Source organism: Phyllostomus discolor, chromosome 1 (genome assembly GCF_004126475.2).
Source record: "Phyllostomus discolor isolate MPI-MPIP mPhyDis1 chromosome 1, mPhyDis1.pri.v3, whole genome shotgun sequence".
In the NCBI taxonomy this organism is placed as follows: domain Eukaryota; kingdom Metazoa; phylum Chordata; class Mammalia; order Chiroptera; family Phyllostomidae; genus Phyllostomus; species Phyllostomus discolor.
The window spans coordinates 69826308-69847848 of record NC_040903.2 but is presented as its reverse complement, the minus strand read 5'-3'; the positions used below and the strand labels follow the sequence as shown (position 1 = coordinate 69847848).

The window sequence follows — 21541 nt, the reverse complement described above, 5'->3', positions numbered from 1 at the left end:
GAGGGATGCACTTACATGCATTTTTGGATGTCCAAACTTATTCTGACAACTGAACCAAGCATGGCCTTTAGGAAACAAAAGCTCTGGAGCCTGATTTTGGAGGTAGCAAAGGAGGCCGAAGAGAGGCTGAGATTGAGGTCTTGTTTTCTGTTACTGATTGATTATGTTGCTTTTCTTTTGCTTTGGAGACTTGACATTTTGTATAGTGCCATAGTGCCGTAGGGCTTCAGAAATGGGTCTCTCTAGTTTTAATCTCTCTTGTTGTGGGGAGACTGTCAAGGTGTGATGCATGTAGAAAGCCAGACAGATGAGGAGACGTGACATTACTCTTAAGGGAATTGTCAAAGCTTGTATAGATAAAATCCATTCAGTGGCTAGAAAACCATGGCCATTTTACTTCCCAGGGCACATATGGTAACATCTGAAAGATTTTTTGACTGTGAGAGGGGAAGGGGGGAGAAGCTCTTGGCATCTGGTGGGAGGAGGCCAGGATGCTGCTAAACATCCTACAATGCAGAGGACAATGCCCCCAACGAAGAATTATTAGGCTCAAGCTGTCATAGTTGAGAAACCCTGCTATAAAAGAATGGGACAGCCTGTTACAAATACATTAAAGGAACTCATCTGATCCTGTGAGTGAAAAAACTGAGTCACCACATATTTCAACCTCAACATCCCGTCCTCTGTATTTTATTACATGATGGTGGCAGCAGTTACACTTGAAGACTTTTGATGCTAATTCTCAAGCATGTATAATGTCCTCTTAGCATCTGGCTGCCACTTTTAGCTTTGCATGGGTATTTTTATTTGGAAGAGACACATGCAGTTTTAGAACTGAAATCCAGGGTTCAGTGTGTCCATCATATTCACATTTACTTTTGCTTTTCAGAACAATTGAATTTTATCTTTTTTGTTTTTTTCTGACAGTTGGAAATGGTCCACAGTTTTTTTACCACCCTTTTTATAAATAATTGAGAGCCTGCTAAGTAGTGGGGTCATAATACATGCATGGAGTTTGAGTTGCATTTATGGGACATGTGTAAGAATTGAATTTGTTGCCTTGGCCTTAGCTAACATCTTAACCCTTAAATTTGTCAGAAGAGAGAAAGGCCCTTCTTTCTTTTCTGCTTGCTTTGGGTCTTTGCACCTGCTCTCTCCTCTACTTAGATGCCCTCCCAAATCTCTTCCTCCTCCAGCTGGCAGCTTATTTGACTACTTCCTCAGGCAACTGCAGTCAAACCCTATCTTTGCTCACAGGATCTTGTGTACCCTCAATGTTGATCATGTTTGCAACTGTACCCCGAATTCACCAGGTTGTGCAGCTACTATCACTGTCTAATTCCAGAGCATTTCCATCACCCCATAAATAAACCCTGTACCCATTCACAGTCACTCTCCATTCTCCCCTCCCCCCAGGCTCTGGCAGCAACCACTAAGCTACTTTCTGCTTCTATAGACTTGTTTATTCTGGACATTTCTCACACATGGAATCATAGAGTATGTGGCTTTTTGTGTTTTTTTCCTTTTACTTAGCATATTTTGTTCAAAGACACCCATGTTGTAGCATGTGTCAGGACTTTATTCCTTTTTATAGTTGTATCGTATGCCATCGTATGGATAGATCACATTTTGTCTGTCCCTTTGCCCATGGATGCACATCTGGGTGCAACTGTACTTTGAACCGTGCAGTTCTTAGAATATTTGTATAAAGGACTTATCCCCTCACCCCCACTCCCCGTATTGGTTGTGTCTTCATAGAAGTGTGAGTCTTTATTTCTAATCTCTGTTGAGGGGTCCTTTTCAGGTGAGTGCTGGAGAATGGTTGTTATTGTGTTAGGCTTTATTTTATTTATTTATCCTCACCTGAGGAGATTTTTTAAAGATTACTTTTAGAGAGAGAGAGACAGACAGACAGACATTGATGACATCTATGTGAGAGAGGAGCATTGATTGGTTGCCTTCTCACATACACCCTGACTGGGGTTCAGATGTGCAACCTGGATATGTGTGCTGACTGGGAGGGGATGAAGCCCACGGCTTTGTGGTTTACGGGATGATGCTTCAACCAGCTGAGCCACACCGGCCAGCCCGCCAGGCTTTATTTTTAACTCCTGTTCTGGTTCTGCAAGAGCCAGTAGTTGGGTGAACACGATGCCGTAATGCCTGTGGTAATGCTCACTTCTCTTAGTCCCAGGCCCAGCCTAAGTTGTGCCTTAAGTGACATTTTAATTTATTTATGTTTACCCTTTTTACAAAATTTTAAGTGTATATAGTACGTTATTGGTAAGTACAGTGCTGTACAGCAGATCTCTAGAACTTTTTCATCCTGCATAACTGAGCTTTGTACCAACAGAACAATAACTCCTCATGGTCACCACCATTCTGCTCGCTGCTAAAATGAGTTTGACAGTGTCAGATGCCTCAAATAAGTAGAATCATGTAATGTTTGTCCTTTTGTGATTGGTTTATTTCACTTAACAAAATGTCCTCAAGGTTTGTCCATGTGGTAGCATGTAACAGGATTTCCTTCTTTTTAAAGGCTAAATAATATTCCATTGGACTTTGATTGAAAACAGCCACTGAGGCAAGAATATATAACATACAGTTATTTAATTCATCTATGATTTCTGATCTGTCATAGACTAAACCAGTCTTGATGGGTGAGTTGTGCTGATGGACTATTGTGAAAATAACTGTTCTAGTTAGAAAATTAGACTAAGTCCCATTTGCCCGGCTCTACACACAAAGGTCACATAGATAGGCTTACACTCAGCTGAGAGGGAGAGGGTACAGGCAGGCATGCGGTAATTCCAGGGAGCCGATGCACACCTGGGAGCACTGTGAGAGGGGGACGCAGCAGGAGACTGAGAGGCAGGTCCCCGCTCCTGGCTGCAGCCTTGCTTTTCACTGTGCTTGCTTACCTCATTCATGTAGGACTCCCTCTTAAAGTTGGACACTAGTAGCTAAACGCCCTTGGAAAGGATGTAAGATGGTTTTACTTTATAGATTATTTAGTGAATAGTTTTAGAAAGAAGTTCCAGGGTACTGAATTTTAACACTGTTAAGAGCCATTTGGTTCACTTTGTAAAAATCCATGCTGTGGTTTGAGAAAGAGGGCGTAGTTTGTTCATCAAGTCTTTCTCACTTGGATGAAAAATGTGCTGCTGTCACAGTTTGAGAAACACTGTCAAATTTGTTTCCTACTGACTTCATGCTATTAGGCAAGACACAGGCACACTTAAAAATGACAAAGTCAAAGTGAAGACTGGGAAAACCCTATGTGGAGGGAAACCACTCACGCGACTAGAAGATTGGAAGGCTCTTCACACTGTAACAAGCTATACTAATTTTGAGAATGTCTTTATTGTTCGTTTTAAAGAACTTAAAAAAATTTAGTAAGTAGTCAATATGATTTGGAATTCTTCAGTGCAGAGAACAAAGTCAGGAAATAGCAGGTTCATGGGGCAAAAGGTTTTATTGATTGCTGTAGAACAGGATAATTATTGCTTTGTAGCCAGACAGCACTTGTTCCACTGGGAATTGTAGAATCTATTTTTGAACAAGGATTCTTGTTTCTGTGGTTTTCTGTTTTAGAGAGCTAATATGATTGTAAGTTCCACAAATGTACCTGCTTGATCTTTCTGGTGGTTAAACTTGAAAGGCATTGTGGAATATGCACATAAATTAAAGCAATCCATGACACATAATGGTTTTGCTTGGAATGTTCCATGGTGATAGAGAGATTTCTTATTCATCCCAGGACTCCAGGTGGGCGGGGGTTGCATAAAGGGAAGAGCCAGGATGTGGGGTTCTTATCTTGCCTCTGCCATTAGTTTAGCTGCATGGGTGAGGCCCCCTTAATTTTCGCATCTAGGAAATGAGGAGGTTATAGGGTACTATAATCTCTTAAGAGCTTTCCAATCTGACATGCCCTGGTTTGTGATCCTTATCAAAGAAAGGAGGAGGAAGAAGGTGCTACTTTGCTACTGTATGCACTAGCAATGGAATTTGTTTTGAAATTTGGGTCTATGGAAACCTAGTCCAGACATCTGTGCAGGCACAGAAGTAAAATTCCTAGGTTACTATTGGGGATGATGAAATTTCAACAGGTTGAAGGACACACTAGGTGGGGAAGGGTCCCTCATTACTGGCAATGGGTGTAATTTAGCTCACTAAGGGTTGTGGACTCTGGTTTCCCTGTGGAACCTGGGGAACCAGCAGTAACCTCACCTGAGTGAGAAAGATCAGTGCAACTGGAGTTGAGTCATTTGTTATGGACGTGACAGCTTCAAAATACGGTTGGGCCGATGAGACAATGGGAGCTTGGGGAGGTTTGGGCAGAAGGGAGAGCATTGCCCTGCGTGGTCAGACTAAGGTTGCAGTGCTCAAGATCCTTTAGGATGTTTGGGATGGTCCAGAGTGGTCTTATGTCTTCTGAAATCATCACATTGAAAGAGACTCATTTTATTATTATTGGCCAATGATAGCTTTACCATGCCTGTAACATTCTTTATGGTCCCTTATTTTCCTTCCTTGCTCTTTTAAATGAACTTAATCTTTGAATTAATACAAACCATCATTGTTACTTTAAATGTTACGAGAAGGAAACAGCATGGCAGCAGACAGAACACCACTAACGAGGACATGTTTAGAGAGACCTGGGCTTATTGGCCAGCTGGTCCTTCCAAGAGTAGTGTTCCTGCTCCTGAGCTAATTGGCATTAATCTTTCATATTAAAAGTATTAAGAAACATACTACATTAAAGCACCACTAAGTGCAGTAGAGGATTAGCTCTTATTAGAGTTGTAAAATGTAAAATGTTTTGGCTTAGTAAATCAATAAGGCTTGATTTATTCATAAGCACATGCAAAGCTCGCAAAGGGCAGCTGACAAATAATCATTGTTTATGGTGATAATGTAAGAAAGTCATTTAATCCAGTATCATTGCGCTGCCATGTATTGGGAAGGAGCAGCAGTGCCTGTTGATGTCTGGGGTTGGGGAGCTCTGGAGTTGCAGCAGGTGTCTGCTGGGCCCCTGAAAGGAGTGCTGTCAGCTTGCAGGTGAACGTGTGCGGTGGTGCCGGTCCGCAGACTCCTTGGCTTACACACTGAGAAGTATTGATGTGTGCGTTCTACTGTTGCAGTAAAAGTATTGGAATTAGGTGCCTTAGGAATCATGTCACTAATTTTTATTTTCCCCATTATGAAAATTCTGTAATTTGAATTGCAAACTCTGCAGTCTTGCCAGAATGACTCTATTTACCATTCAAAGTTGAATCAAAATTACTGGAGTTAGTTATTATATAACTTATTTGAATAAAGGGATGTTTATTCATGAAGCGTTAGGAAAAAGTGTGAATATGGCCTTATGTTATGGGAGTAGATCCTGCCAGGTTCTGAAGCCTGGTGCTGGGACTGTTTTGGGGACTGCTGTTTTTACTGTTGCTGATGGTACAGTAAGCGATGCTGGCAGGTGGCTCACAGGACTGGAAAGCGATTGGATGGCAGCCCTTACTAGTCCATTACCATTGTTTAACTGCAGACTATGAGCAGTATACTTTGATTGTGCTATGTGAGATTATCAGTGTTCACAATTTGTTTTTTATTATTTAATGTGATATTTTAGTAACACTAATGAAACCTACACAATTGCATTGTTTTCATTTGTGTATTAGAAGAGAACTAAGTATCTATGCTAAAAACTCAAAGAGCAAAGTTAATCCAAAGTGGAGCTGAGAGAAGCACAGGGATAAACTCACTGGTTGGTAGATAATTTAACGTAGAGAGAGAACAGCACATTGCTGTAAGAGGGGGTAGGATGTGTTGTGTTGGCCAAAAAGTTCATTTAGTTTTTTCTGTGAAATAAGAGACACATTATTCATTTTCACCAACAACTTTACTGATTTGGATATTTTGAGTATGTCAGCTGTCTTCCATGTGGTATAATGTTGATTGTTCTCAGTCAATGTCATGATTTGATCACTATCAACTTCAACTGGTCTACCTGGCCATGAAGCATCATCCAGTGAGAAATCTCCAGCAAAAAACTTTGTAAACCACTTCTGACATGTTCACTCAGTCACAGAACCTTCTCCATACACTGGACAAATCTTTTTTTGTGTTTCAGTTGCATTTTTACCTTTCTTGAAATAATAAAGCATAACATACTGAAAATGTTGCTTATTTTCTTCCATCTTCAATATTAAAACGTCCATACAAAAATTCATCAGTTTTGATAAGTTTTTTTAAATGCACACTGATATGATAACTGTCACATACATCTAACAAAATTCTTTCAAATGAAGTTACAGATAACTAAGCACTACTAGAGCCATCTTATGGAAAAAAACAAATGAACTTTTTGGCCAACCCAGTATTTCATAAGTATGACAGCAAATAAACTAAAAGTGATAGATATATATTTAAAAAACTGAGTTAGTATCCTATTGTCAAAAAGCCATTTTTGATAATGGTGTGTGAAGGAAGAAATATTCAGTTAGGAAATAGAGTGGTCCTTTTCTCTAGGCACCTAATGGCCCTTTTAAAACAATACAGGTGGTTTTGAGTCCTGTCTGATCAGGAGGGAGCCTGTGTACAGATTCATCATGGTGTAGACCAGAATGGACTTGGTTTTCAGATGTGTGTGTGTGTGATGAGCATAGATCTGTGTATGTGTGCACAAACATGTGTGAACATGTATGCATTTGCAGGCACACACGGGCACATGGGCGCATGTGCATTTGTATCTGAACATGCGCGTGCACTTGCATGTGTGGATGAGCATGTGTTTGTATATTTACATGAGACTCTATGTGTATGTTTTGACCTAACCAGTATTTTGAAATAATTTTGGTATTTGCTGTTTACAAATCACCTAATTTAAAAGTCTGAGTTATCCTCGTCTCTTGAAAACTTAGATGATGCAGACATGTTGGACCTGCATTCCACGGGACAGCCCTTAGTGGAGCATTTGCCTCTTCAGTGGCCATTTGCTTGCTCTCCAGACCTTCTAGTCCCTGCCTAGGCCCTCTTATCTGCTGGGGCTGCATGGGCATCTGCACTAATACCTCGAATGTGGGGCGTGGAGCAGGAGAGCCTCTGAGTGTGTGACCTCAAGTTCCTGAGGCTCTATCTTAAAACACCAGTTGACTAGATATTGTTAAGTTTTCCTTCAGCTCAAAAATATTCTGAATTAAAGAATCCAAAGAGCAATGAATGAGACTTAGAAAGAGCTCTGAATAAGTGCACTTCATGAACAGAACTCTAAGAAAATGTGTTTTTGTTTAAGTCTGTGGAAGGAAAAACAAAACAAAGACCAAAAAAAATGAAGGCAGACCAACTGGTCCTCTGTAAATCAAAAACCTTTGTACAGGTGGTGAGGTACAACTATTTGTTTAGCAGTAGAAAATTATAGTCTTTTTCTCTTATAGATCCCTGTTTGGTATTTGTATTTGTCTTTTGAAACTCACTATATACTACATATCCCTTTATCATTTTGTTGCCCAGGGTATAAATGAATCATGAATTTTAGCATGTTTGTGCCATGGCTCTCCAACTGAAAACAGTTTCTCTCCCAACAAATAGTTTTATTGTGTGCATACCGTGTACCTCAGAATGACCTTGTAAACTGGCTGGTAATACTCTTATTTTACATTTGAAAAAAAATGTGTGTTGGAAAGGGTAAATAATTTGTCTCTAGGTCAGTAAACTTGAAGTAGATTTTAAGCTAAGGGCACAAATTTCCCCCCAGTTTTGAAATCAGTACTTTGAAAGTAGCAGGGGTCAGTAAATACTTGTTTATTAACTCCTTGTGTCAGTAAGACTTCAGAATGTTCAGACTTGAAATACTGGAAACATATTACTTAGAAAAGTTATAGAATTTGACTCCTTGTGATTTTTAAGAAGAGGGCGGAAAGTTACTTGTCCAGAATGTTTTCCATTTTGTCAGTTTTGGAGGCAAATAAATGGAAGAGATTAGGTCTGCAGCTTCCCTGACAAATGGTAATCATGAGATTATGTAAAGTTATGTAAATTGAATCAGATGCTATTTGGGTTTTTCTGCACTACATGAAAACTGTAAGCACAAAGCAGTACTATAAGATTTTCCTTTTTGGTGTTAGTCATAAACGAATTTATTTTCTCTTCTTAATCCAGCAGCATGTGTACTTAAAATCAAGCATGTGTTCAATTCTGTGTGAAATGTGGGAGGGAGTTGGTTCTGTGGATTCTTGATCTCTTGTCTAACTCTTTTCCTCATTGTTAATCCTTCCTCTCCTCAACTGTCAGAGCCCCTTCTCATCTGTCTGCTGGCCTCCCTCCTGCCTCCACTTCCCTGTCTGGAGATCCTGGCCTGGGCTGCTTCCCACTCAGCTCAAATGAGGATGGCCTTGTGTTCACGGGGGCTCAGCTCCCATCAGCCCCAGTTCTTGTCCTGGGTCATGGACCCGTTTTTTCAAATTTTAAAAAATCATTTATACTATTACAATTGTCCCAATTTTCCCCCTTTGCTCCCCTCACCGTCTTTCTTAAATCCTCACTGGAAGATATGTTGAGAGAGAGTGAGAGAGGGAGAGAGAAATATGGATGTGAGAGAGAAGCATTGATCAGTTGATCGGTTACCTCCTGCATGTGCCCTGGCCAGGGATTGAACCCTCAACTTTTGGTGCACAGGGTGACACTCCAACCGCCTGAGCCCACCCAGCCAGAGCTGGTTGGGCACTTTAATACCCCAAATGGGTGAGTGGTGTAGAGCCTGTGAGAGCAGCCTGGAGTCGCATTTGCACAGGCACGTCTTCCTTGGCACAGCTTGCCCTCTTGGACCTCTGTCTCCAGCCCTGACCCTGCCTCATCGACCTCCCCTGTTTTCCTACCCTGAGTCAGGAACCCTTAGTGCCATCTGTCCACTCTCCATCATGCCTCTGACTGTCCTCTAGCCTGTTGGACTGGTAAGCTTCTCCTGCATCTCTTCCTGCTCTGGGCTCTTGAGTAAGCCTTATTTCCTGCTGGGTCTTACTGTCTCTGACACGGCTCCAGGTTTTAGGGCTGTGCTGACCTGCCAGGTTCTGCCTTTATTCTAGGGCCTTATCTTCAATCTGGAGGTGTGCCTTCATTCCAGGGCAATGCTGACCTTTCAGAGCCATGCCGACCTCTCAGGGCTGTGCGTTCAGTCAGGGTCATGCTTTCATTCCAGACACACGCTTCCATTCCCAGGGCTGTGTGTGCATTCAAGGCTTGCCTCTGTTCCGGGGCCATGCCTTCCTTTCAAGGCCATGCTGACTGTCCAGGGCGAGCCTTCTTTCTACAGTCTACTGACCTTCTAGGACAGTGCTCCTGTTCCATGCAGAATTTTCAACCGTTATACACAGTGGCTGAGGAATATATTACAATATTAAACAAATTTCTTTTTGTTTCACAAAATTAAACAAAATATTTTACAATATAAATTCATGCTCTCACACACATATAGTTTTAGACATGACGTATGAAGTGTGACATTAACGTATCACATTGGCAACTGAATACATACTGAATGCTAGAACTGTGGATAGTTTTATTGCTATAAACACATTTAATAAGATTAAAATCTCAAGCGCCAGATGGGTGGTTCTGTTGGTTGGAATGTCATCCCAAGTACCAAAAGTTTGCAGGTTTGATTACTGGTCAGGGCACAAGCCTAGATTTTGGGTTCAGTCCCTGGTTGGGGCACCTATGGAGGTACCCGTTCAGTGTCTGTCTCTCACATCAGTGTCTGTCTCTCACATCAGTGTCTGTCTCTCACATCAGTGTCTCTCTCTCACGTCAGTGTTTCTCTCTCTCTCCCTCTCCTTCCCTCCTCCCTTCCTGTCACTCTAAGATCAATATCCATATCCTCAGGTGAGGATTTGTAAAAAGATTACAATCTCAAAAATATATTTAATTTTATTTAAATATTTTAGATAAAAAATTTGATATTCACTAGTTATAATTTGTAATTTTAATGTTAATTTTAGTAGCTAATTTAGAATACTTAGAAAGTAACTTTGTAAGACAAAAATTTTAAATTTTAATTTTTGCACTTTATATTTTTGATTAAAATTATCAAGATTATATAGACTAGCTATAATTATATTTTATGTTTTAATTTCTGATGATTTCTGTAGAATCTATATTCTGTAGAATAGAATATAGATTATGGGAAAACCTTGGATTTCTTAAAACTAGATAGTTAATGATTTTTCTGAAATGAAAGCAAGGAAAGAAATTTTATGGAATAAATATGTAAAAAATATGAATTATTCAAGTCATTATTTTATGACTCATCCAAACATTGCCAACCCATCAACAGAACACCTAGACATGGGTCACAATTAAATTTAGTGATCTCTGGCATTTTGCCAACTTACAGTCATATGTAAACTATAGCTTTTTATGTACTTTTTGATTCTGGCATTATGAAGCTATATTTGTGAGTATAGGAGGATAGGGTGTACTTTGCTCCACAACCTGTTAGCTTGATGAGTAACTTTGAGATGTTTCCACATGCGGTATGTGGACCTGCATTTATACTCTTGCCCAGGCCCTGTACCTGCTATGGGTGGGCCTGTTCGAGGTTTTCACAGCAGATTTCTCACATCCCCTGTGGACTAGATGCCTTTCCACAGGTCAGTGGCCTGTCTGCTTAGGGGCTCAGTTTCCAGATCCCTCATCTTCTGTCTCTTCCCTGAAATGGACCATTGGTGTCCTTTCCTGTCCACTTGAGAGAAGAATGTCACTGTGGCACATCGCCTTTGGGACACTGAACCTGAAATATCGGTGCTTTAAGTGAAGCCTCATTGGCTCAAGCCTCATACCGTCCTTCTAGCCATAACATTACAAAACGAATCACAGTGGTCCCTCCTTACCCACTGTCTCACTGTCCACAATTTCCGTTACCCACATTCAGCCCTGCTCCGAAAATGAGAAATGGAAAATCTCAGAAGTAAAAAAATGTCTAACTTTACATTGTGCACTGTTCTGAGTAATGGGCTGAAATCTTCCCCCCTTCCAGTTCTCTCTCACCTGGGGCGTGAATCACCCCTTTGTCCAGTGTCTCTGATTGTGGACATGCCCTGCTTGTCAGTCACTTAGTAGTTGTCTCGGTGATCAGATGGGCTACCAGAGGGACAGCATTTCACGTGACTTTTATTACAGTACTGTTATAATTGTGCTGTTTTATTATTAGACATTGTTGTTCATCTCTTACTGTGCCTAATTTATAAGTCAGACTTTATCACAGGAATGTGTATGTAGGAAAACCCATAGTATACATAGAGTTTGGTACTACCTGTGGTTGCAGGCACTCACTGGGAGTCTTCAAATGCAGGCCCCTGGGATAGGGGGCTACTGTACTGCCTATGTTTAATCAGCAAACTTTATATTGCTATTTTAATTGTTTTGATTAGGACTAAAATCATTTTAATAATCTAAGCAAAAAAAGAACATTTTTATTTAATAGAGACATTTTTAAAAGTTAACTATGTATTACATTATTTATTTACATGTAGTTGGCATACAATATTATATTAGTTCCAGGTGTACAATACAGTTATTTGATGTTTATATACCTTACACTATGGGTACCACACTGTGTCTACTAATAATCATCTGTCACTGTGCGAACTTGTTGCCACAGAGTAGGGTGGGATGAGCAATGAAAAACTGATGGGAATAAAAAGATACTACCTTAGGGCGTGAGCCCAAGGGCTGTGAAATGGCTCTATTATTTTAGGGAGAAAAAGGAACGTTATACCAATGGACGGAGTAGTGCTTATTTATGCCTGCGTGAAAATGCATGGTGGAAGGGTGCAGATCTTTGTATTGAATATATTAATGGGAGCAATGTAGTCATTTTACTCAAAATGTCATATGTCTAGTACATGGGAAGTGACATTCTTTGCAACTATTTAAACGAATGCAAACTTTTATAATGCCAAATTAAAAACATAAGGGGGAATATTAGTTTTTCAAAATCATTTGAAGGGGGTATATGTGAGCCCCCAAATTTAAAGAATAGTGGTATAGACAGCCATGTTAGATGAAAAGCCATTCTGAAAAGCTGATTAATCTTCCTTACCTGGGCAAATACTTGGCCATGATGAAAATCTGGAAGGCATACGTTTGCCCAGAGCAGTCGTTACCTGAGCCTTGTGGCATGTAAATATTTTGAGTAATTCCTCATGTCCATCCTGCATGGGATGAGCTGTGACTTGCCCTATACCCATCACTGGTCCCTTGCACTCCCTGACTCTGGGTTTTTAAAGGTGATGCTTTTCCTACAGCCCTTCTTGTTCCTTCATTAAGACAGGTTTTCATACAATTTTGGTATTTAGAAATTCTCAGGGCTTTGAAAGGATTTATCATAATTGGACTTTTACAGAGTTTCTTTTTAAGTTATTGTATTCCTGTAGTAATACATGAGCAAGTCTTCCTCCAGCTTCTTTGCTGATGGAAAACTTAGAGCCAGCCGAAGGGATATCTTGGGATGACAGGGAAGAGCCCGCTCATGGAGAGCAGCAGCTGGTTTGGTTTGTGAAGGACACTACAATTGCCATAGAGATGGAAAACATTTTATATCAATCTATGAAGGATTATTTATTGAAATTTTACTATGAGCCCGATGTTTTTCTGGTGAGATTATACAAGATGGTTAATACTAAGTATTTATATGAAGCACATTCATAATGCAGTCAGCTTTTGGCCCTTGGCATGCACTCAGAACTTATTTTTGGAAATGGATGTTTTATATGGAAACTGCCAATGTACTTATTTGTCCGTCATTTCTGCTTTGACTGTTTACTCCTGAAGATTTTACTCTTGTCTTGGTAAGAAGTATCAGAAGTTAATTTGAAATTCTAATCTTTGGAAACTGGGTGATATCTCTCTTCTTGTCCTGGTGGGAACTTCTCTAAGACAGTACTTCATCTGAATTTTTAAAATTTGTCTTTTATATGCTAAGTGTTTTTCAAGATTGGTTAAACGCCTGTAGTGGAAATTTACAAGAGCTGGAGGCTAACCTGACTGGTAATGGCAGCCTGACCCCGAAACTTCTGTGGGGTCCTCTGGCAGCCAAATGGAAAGGTTCCTCTGGTCTGTATTCTGCTGGTATTTAAATAAAATGAATTGGAGTGTCTGGAGCTGACTGTTGCACAGTGAAAATGCTCTTCATGCCCTAACAAAGGACTGGAGGGCATTGACCTGAGTCAGGTGACCTGGTTAGTGACTCATCTGTGCCTCTCCATTAATGGAATCTTGGAAAAAAGTCACTTAACCTCTTTGCATTTCATACTCTCCTCATCTTTAAAATGGCTAATTAATACCTGACCTTGCTCCCTCTCGGTGATATTGGCAGTGCCAACTTGGATAGTAGATGCAAAAGCTCTCTGTAACCTGTAGGGTGCTGCAAAGTGGGGAGAATGCTCACTATCACATTTTTCCTTCTTCTCTTTAACTGGAAGAGGCCCTACTGGTCCTCGATCCATAGGCGGGGCCCGGGGAGGTGTGAGTGAGGAAGTGCTTGCATCTGGGATGGGGAGCTCAGAAATGCAGCTCCAAAGGATCAGCAGAGGCTCACTTAGCTGGGCAGCCCCTCACCCCACTGTGTTCAGTGCCCTGGCACTTATGGTTACTTTTTTACCTCCTGTAATCAGAGAATTTTGGATATACCTTTTTGCAGTTATTTTTGCCCTGTGTTATAATTGTTTATAGTACATAATCATACCCGTTTTATTAAAAAAGTAAAGCTATGTGAGCCTGTGTAATCAGAAATAAGTATTTTGGATCCTAATGCCATCACATATGTGAACTTGGACTAGGTACCTCATTTTTAAACTTTGTCACCTTCAGTATTCCCATCTGTGACCTGGGGATAATGACAGCTGCCTTATAGGGGTGTTTTGTGTGTTAAATGGAGTTTGTATCAACTCCTCAGACCAATGTTTAAAATGTATTAGGAAGAAATGAAGAAATGCTATTTATTCATTCTTCTAAGAATGGTTTTTACTCACTTTTAAACTTTACCGATTTATTTATTATTTCAAAGACTATTTTTTAGAGCAGTTTTAGGCTCACAGCAAAATTGAGGGGAAAGTGCAGAGATTTCCCATAACCCTCCAGCCCCCACACTTGCCCGGCCTCCCTAACTGTCAGTGTTCTTGGTAGAATGTGTATTTGTTACAACTTAGGAACCTACACTGACACCTCATCACCTAGGGTCTGTGGTTTACATTAGGGCTCACTATTGGTGTTATGCATGCTGTGGGTTTGGACCAATTTTTTTTTTTAATTTAATTTAATTTATTTTATTTTAATTATTGTTCAAGTGCAGTTTTCTGTCTTTTTCTCCCATCCCAGCCTGCCTGCCCCCAGCCTTCTCGTTAACCCAGTCCTGTGGGTTTGGACACACACCCACCACTGTAGTGTCATACAGTGTACTTTTCCTCCCTAAAAATTCTGAACTTCACTTTTCACTCCTCACTTTCCCTTGGGCAACCACTGATCCGTTTACTCTTTCCATAGTTTTGCCTTTTTTGCAGGATGTTATATAGTTGTAATTATAACACCTTTTTATATTTTAAGCCTTGCATTTAGTTAAAGCTCAGTAGTTGTTAAGTGGTTAAGAATGAAGCTTTGAGCTAATTAAAAAAAAATAACAACAGCAAAGACTAATGGGTAGTAGTATATGTGTAGTTTTACTGAAGAGCCTTTAAAATCTGACTACACTCATCCATACTGGCCACACTCGGATTTTGAGGCCTGAGGCATGTTGGAAACAGTGGTTAGGAGCAGGGGAAGAGGGCTGTTAGTCATACACACTTGTTTCACAGATAAATGATGACCGACAGCCCAACTGCAAAGGAAGAGATAGAGAAACCGGGAGAAGTGGATAGCGGTGTAAGAGCAATCTCATGCCATTTACTGGAGGAGCAAATAATCTTGTCACTAGGTCTTCAGGGTGGGGTTATCACACAATGAGGTGTCAGCTATTATATGAGAAAGCCAGATAATTGATTTATTCCATTCTCAGTCCTTAAAAAGGTTATACCTTTATTTTGTATCTACTAAGTAGGTAGCAACAGAAAAGGTTAAACTCAGAGGGATGTGGTGTGGAGAAATAAAGATTGTAAAGAACCAGGACTTTGACAGACAGGTAGTCTGTGGGTTGAATGTATTAACAAACTATTATTGTATCTATGGTAGATCTCTTCTATACCAAGCCTTAGAGTATCAAACAGTTCTCATTCTGGCCACTTAAACATGGTAAAACCAAAACCTTCGAAATAGCCTCGAAGCATTGGCTTGGTACACAAGTAACAGATTTGAATGATTTTTGTATTTCGAGATGTACCAAGCCATGTTGGTCAGCTGAAGGACATGTGGGGTAGGCATGCAGCCGGTGAAGAAGCAAGACAGTGCTGAGGTGGGCTTTGTGGTGGGGACCCATGCTGGAGTAATGGCCATGGCTGAGAATTGGGCTGTTCTGGGCCATAGCTGGTGGGTCCAAAGTGGAGGAAAACTCTGATTGTTTAGCTGTCTGTTAAGATCGATTTTCTGAGATGATGTATTAAGGTCCTATCAAGTGGAAAGTGTACCCAGATGGCAAATCCAGGTCCCGTGTTCCAGGGCTGGGGAACCTATAGGACTGGTCAGAACAAAGCAAGACCCGGTTGGTGGGATGGGCCATATGGCAGGATTGGGCACTGGACTAGGAAAGAGCCCTAAGGATCAGAGTATGACCTGACCTCCCCAACAGGGTAGACTGGGGCAGGAAGAGGAAGCTGTGAAATGGGGCCATGCACTGCCTCTGGAGCCTTGAACAGATGACCTGGATGAAATGAGTTTAGACAGGGGCAGGTGCATGTGCTCCAGGCACTACCCTTGGGCTCCCTGCATCCTGGGGCTGAGTAGCTGCTGAGCTGCTGATACCACCTAATTACCTCTTTAAGAAGTGACTGCCTCAAAGAGGCATCTTAGGAACTGGGTGATTTCTGCTTGGTGGCAGCAGTCATTAAAACACAGGTGTCCCATATTGATGTTTGGCAGAGAGTGGAAATCAGTGTACTCAACTTGAGGGTCTGGGGAAAGCAGAAGGTGAGTGAAGAGGCAGCGACTGAAAGTAACGAGATTCTGAGCAGCATTCTCTGGGGCCAGTGAGTCGTTCTATCTGCTTTGGACCCTGGATGATGGTCCTGGAACCAAACCTGGGCTGTTTCTGGGATTTCACTCTAGGGGCTACAGGGTCATATGATCACTTTAAGGGGTGGTGCTGAGGTCTCCGTCATACTTGCCACCCCATAACATTTGGAAATGGAGCCGCACTAGTGTTTATTGACTTAGTGTCACCTTGTTTTAGATGGTTTTCACTTTGATGATCTGTAAGGAAGAGGCCTGTGATTCTGTTGGTTGTTGTGACTTTATGGAGGGGGTTTAGGGATGGAGAGAGGGTCATACATATAGATTCTCAATGCTTTAGGGTCAGAGGCAAAGCTGGGAATCAGAAAAGTGGGGAAGAGATGAGTGAGCATCCCTGGACCAGGGATCTCTGGTGTCCCGTGTTGGTTTTTAATAGACTACATTTTTATTTTATTTTCATATTCTCACCCAAGGATATTTGTATTGATTTTATATAGAGAAGAAGGGGGTTGGGGGGGGAGAGAGAAACATTGATGTGAGAAACATAGATCGCTGTTTCTCATAACTGCCACCTAGGTTCTTGTAACCACAACCTTTTGGTATAGAGGACGATGCTCTAACCAACTGATCCACCTGCCAGAGCGATAGACTATTTTTTAGAGCAGTTTTAAGTTCAAAGCAAAATTGAGAGGAAAGTGCAGAGTTCCCATATACCCCACGCTCCCATACATGCACATCCTCCTCTACAATCAACATTGCTCACTGGAGTGGTACGTTTGTTACAGCTGGTGAACTTGCATCGACACGTCACAATCACCTGAAGTCCACAGTCTCCGTTAGGGTTCATTGTTAGTGGTGTACGGTCAGTGGGTTTGACAAAGGTATAATAACATGTATCCATCATGATGGTGTTGTGCATAGTCATTTCACTGCCTCCTAAATCCTCTGTGCTTCTCCTGTTCATCTCTCCCTCCCTCCTAACTCCTGGCGACCACCGGTTTGTTCACTGTCTTCAGAGTTTTCCTTTTTCCAGAGTGTCACATAGTTGGAACCACACAGTTCGTAGCCTTTTCAGACTGGTTTCTGTAACTTAGTAATATGCACTTAAGTTTCCTGCGTGTCTTTTTGTGACTGTCCAGTGCTTTCTTTCGCTTCGCTTCACTTCACCTCACTTCAGTCATCTCTGTGGGTGTCTCATCTTTATCACGGTGAATGTCACTCCACACACTTAAAGACCCTGGGGTCCAGACACTGGAGAAATAACCTCCTCTGCTGTGCTGCCGTGCACGAACGCGTGAATGCATCTGGGAGCTCACATGCAGAATCGCCCAAAACAGCCTGTGGGTTTTACAAGTGGCCTTTCCTTCAAAAAAATTCATGTCAAGTATTTTTTAAAGATTTGCCTGCTTTCCAAAGATTAGCACACATCTAGTTACAAAAGGTTTGAGGATAGAATGGTTACACAAAATGAGGCCCAACTGTTTTTATTTTTAAATGTTCTTAGACAATTCTGTGAGAACATACAGTCGCCAACTACTAAAAATTTTATATTTCTAGACAGGTTTAATCAGAAGGAGGTGTTATAGAAGTACAATTTTCAGGGTTTTCACAATTATTTCTCTGATTATCTCCTAATAATTGACAGAGATGTTAAGCATAGTTGATTAAACAATGCAGAATTTTTAAAAAGCCCATAATGACATATTTATACAATGGTGACTAATAGCTCCCAAAAGCCTGTTGTGGATTATGAAAACAAGTTATAGCCATTAAAATAATCTGTAACTGTTTTTTCACACTAGGCAGTTGTGTCAAGTCATTAGCATTTATTCAGCTTATTTCTTAGAAAATTATCTGATGAGTGTCTTTCAAGACCACCATAAAACAATTCTCAGCCCCCACTAGCTCTCGCCCTGCACCTCCAAACGTAAGCACAACCAAGTCCTCAGTAATCTCCAGAGAAAATAAAATTTATTTAAGGCTTAATTTCTGGTTTCAATGTTTTATTGTCCTGTAGTGATCAAAGGATGATTTGCATGCCTTATATTTAGTGTTATTCAGAGTAATGTTTAATCACAGATTTCTTTTGTGAAATGAAGAAAACAACACTCTTTACATTCTTCATTTGTACATGTAATGTGTAATTTGTTAGCCCATCAAAATTAATTTTGGATTCCTACTGTACGTAGAGCTTTAGATTTATATGTCTGGTTAATGGTTCTTTCAGTTAAGTGTATGTATTTATGGATCTGCCCTTCCAGGCTGGATTTCTGTGAAGCATTTATGCAGGGAGGATGTTCACATAAATAACCAACTAGCAAATAAACGTCAATTACAAATTCTATTAACATAGCAAGCAGCAGTCCTTTAACAAATATTTAAGTATAGTGTGTTTAGATTAAATTAAGTTTTTTTCAAAATGCTTGTCTGCTTAGTTTCCCAGTTTAGCTCATCTGTCATAAAAACCTCTTTACATTTCAAAGAGTAGACCAACTCTGACTTCCTAGAAATATTGTGTATTCAAGTATTATAAAGATTTCTAAGTGGTTTTTAGAAGCAAAGAGATTTGGTTATTTTTCTGTTTTCCCCCCTAAATTTCATGGTACCCTTTCTTTGTCCTGGACCCTCTTTCTATTTTTCTCTTTCAACATCCTTTTTCCCAAGGGTTTGTAGCCTACCGCTCATTTGAGGGCCTTGATTGTGTGGTTTATATATTAGGATCCAACTTAAGCCTATTACAAAAAGACCCTAAGACACTGTGGCACAATTTAATTAGAAGTTTATTGCTCATTCCTGCAACAGGCCAGAGATCTGCGGTTCAGGGTGGTACTTCTATTCCATTAGGACCTTCAGGCATACTGGGTTCTTTCCATTTTGCTCTGCAGCATTGGCTGTTTTCTGCATCTGCGTGGTAGAACCTTTATTTTCCTTTTCATCCCCAGCAAGAAAGAGGGAAAGTGAGAGAGAGTCCAGGGCCACCTGATCACTTTCCCTGGGTCAGAGCTGAGCTGCAAGGCGGGATGGGAAATGCGCTCTGTTGCAGCAGGCCCCTCTTCATAGCCAAAACTCTTAGGGTGAGGAGGCTTCTTTTACCGAAAGAAAGAAGTGGGGAAGAGACCCTTGGGGACAGTTAGTAGTGTCTACCCCAACTCATTTAGCTAAGAAAAAAACTTTTTAGGATAACTATTTTATCTTGGGGAACATATCAAGGAAAATGTAAAAATGCTTGAGATATAAAACCAAACAAATGACTTATTTTCTTCACTTGGGAGTCAAAATGCATTTTCTATACTTGACAGAGTAACTTCAGTTTCTAACTTGCAGTATTTGGTATTGATTGAATAGGATATATACTTTTTCCTGTATTAACTTTTAAAGAGATTAATGTCCATCAATGTGATTGCTTTTCTAACAGTTGGGATTCTCCAGCCATACTTTGCACTGTGCTTTTTGAGTTGTAGGATACCTGGAACAGTATATAAAGTCACTTATTATATTACTATGTTCTCTATATGTAAACATATTATATTTGGCCTAGGTTAATTTTTTTATTTTCAAATTCTTTTTTAAAAAACATGAGTTTATAAGTTAATAATTATGAAATACTTTCAAGAGACAAATAGTTCTAAGTTGCTTGTTTTAAAAATAAACAGTGTTTTGCTCACACTCTGAAAAATACCCTCTTTCTGAAGGGAAGTGTTTTTAACTGTTTAAGATGAATATATGGGACCAAAAACTCCCCTCAGCAAGACACAGCATTGTACAATTTTAGAATACTGGGGACAGAAAGATCCTATAAGTATCTAGAATGGGGGGAAAAATCAACTACATACGAGGTTGATGATTAAAGTACTTTGGTATAATTACTTTGCACAAAGGGACAAAAGCAAAAGTTACTGGAGATGTGTTTTGTGAGATGCGTGTAGTCAAACATTATGCTCAAAATGAGGCCGGCAGCTCTACCACTTCGGACGTGAGTCTCGAAGTCAGTCAGAATGAGGGAAGTTGGGGATGTGAAGACAACAGAGGTCAGGTGTTCAGTGCCTGCGTTTTGGCCTTAAACACGGCAGGAGTTTAGTGCTCAGGTAGGCAGTGGACATTCATTCAGTGTTTAATAGTGTCCAGGCCATTTCTGGGCTAGAAGTAGAATGGTGAACTACACAGATGAAGCCTCCACCCATAAGATTTATGTTCTAGCTATGATGTGTTCCTGTGAGACATGGATGAAGGGTGCATGCCATTTACGGAAGTGATTGAACCTTATATCAGATGGTAAATCTGGTGTGTGAGAAGATGGGGAAGCCCAGATGCCCCCCGTCTTTGGTTTCTTATTGATACTCAAACGGTTTTGTAGCTATAGGCTTGGCCATGGAATGAACGATGAACGATGGAAAAAAGATTTTTGGAATTTCTAGTTTATGTTAAACTTTCCTTTTTTTGGTAGGAGATAATTATCTATTTAGAGTGGTAGTAAAGGAACTTGAAAGACTCTTAAAAAGGTCTTTTGAATCTACAAGCTCTGCAGTTTGTCTCTTGTAAGTTCACCCAGTCTGCACGGGCAGGCGGTGGGAGTCTCTGCCTTTGGTTCTCACAGTGGCAGTCAGTGTCTGCCCCTCAGTCTCCTGGACCCACCTCTCTCTGACCAGCCCTCTGCCGTCTTCCTTCGCTCTCTCTGTGGGTCCTCTCTTTGCCTGACATCACTTCACAACTTTTACAAATCTTCTTTTATGTGCCATATATCCTTAACAATTATGAATTCTAGATAAAATACCGCAATGAAAACTTTCTTTGTTCTCCCTTTTCTTTCAAGATGGCGCATTCATATATCGAACTCATGTTCCTAATCCATAAAACGCAAAAATTCCTAAGATGTGTGTACTGGGGAGGTAAGATCACAAACAAAACATTTTCCCTCCTCTAGCATGAGGCAGGCAGATCAAGGCACACAGGAATACTACAAGGGATTACACCAACAAGGCATGAAAGAGCCCTTGACTAATTTAGTTAAATTAGAATACACAGTAACTGCTTATTGGAAGCATCTGAATAATCGTGAATTGGTGAATGATGTTTGGATCAGTGGATGAGGATAATATAGAGGATGCACCCTTTCTCCTTGCACCTCACTGACGTCAGGACACATCACCCAACAAACCTGCCAAGAACATGCAGATGTTGTGATGACAGAGTCATGTTTTCTACCCCCTTCACCTGAAAGTCCTCATGGTGTTAATGGTATGTCTCTAAGTAGGATTTATGAGCTCATTCTGCCTACATCAATATTGGTTTTCTTGTAGAAAAATGTTCCTGGCATAATGTTTTTTATTTTTACTCCTGTGACACATATGTCTCTTTTTACCCTGCTCAAAAGGCTAATCCAGTTCTTCAGATGACA

General features: G+C 40.5%; 1 protein-coding gene across 6 annotated transcripts in view; it reads left to right on the top strand.

Moving 5' to 3' along the window:
- The window catches only part of SFMBT2 (Scm like with four mbt domains 2), a 220138-nt gene that overhangs the window by 35310 nt on the left and 163287 nt on the right, over positions 1-21541 (top strand). The gene's annotated exons all lie outside the window — the stretch shown is intronic.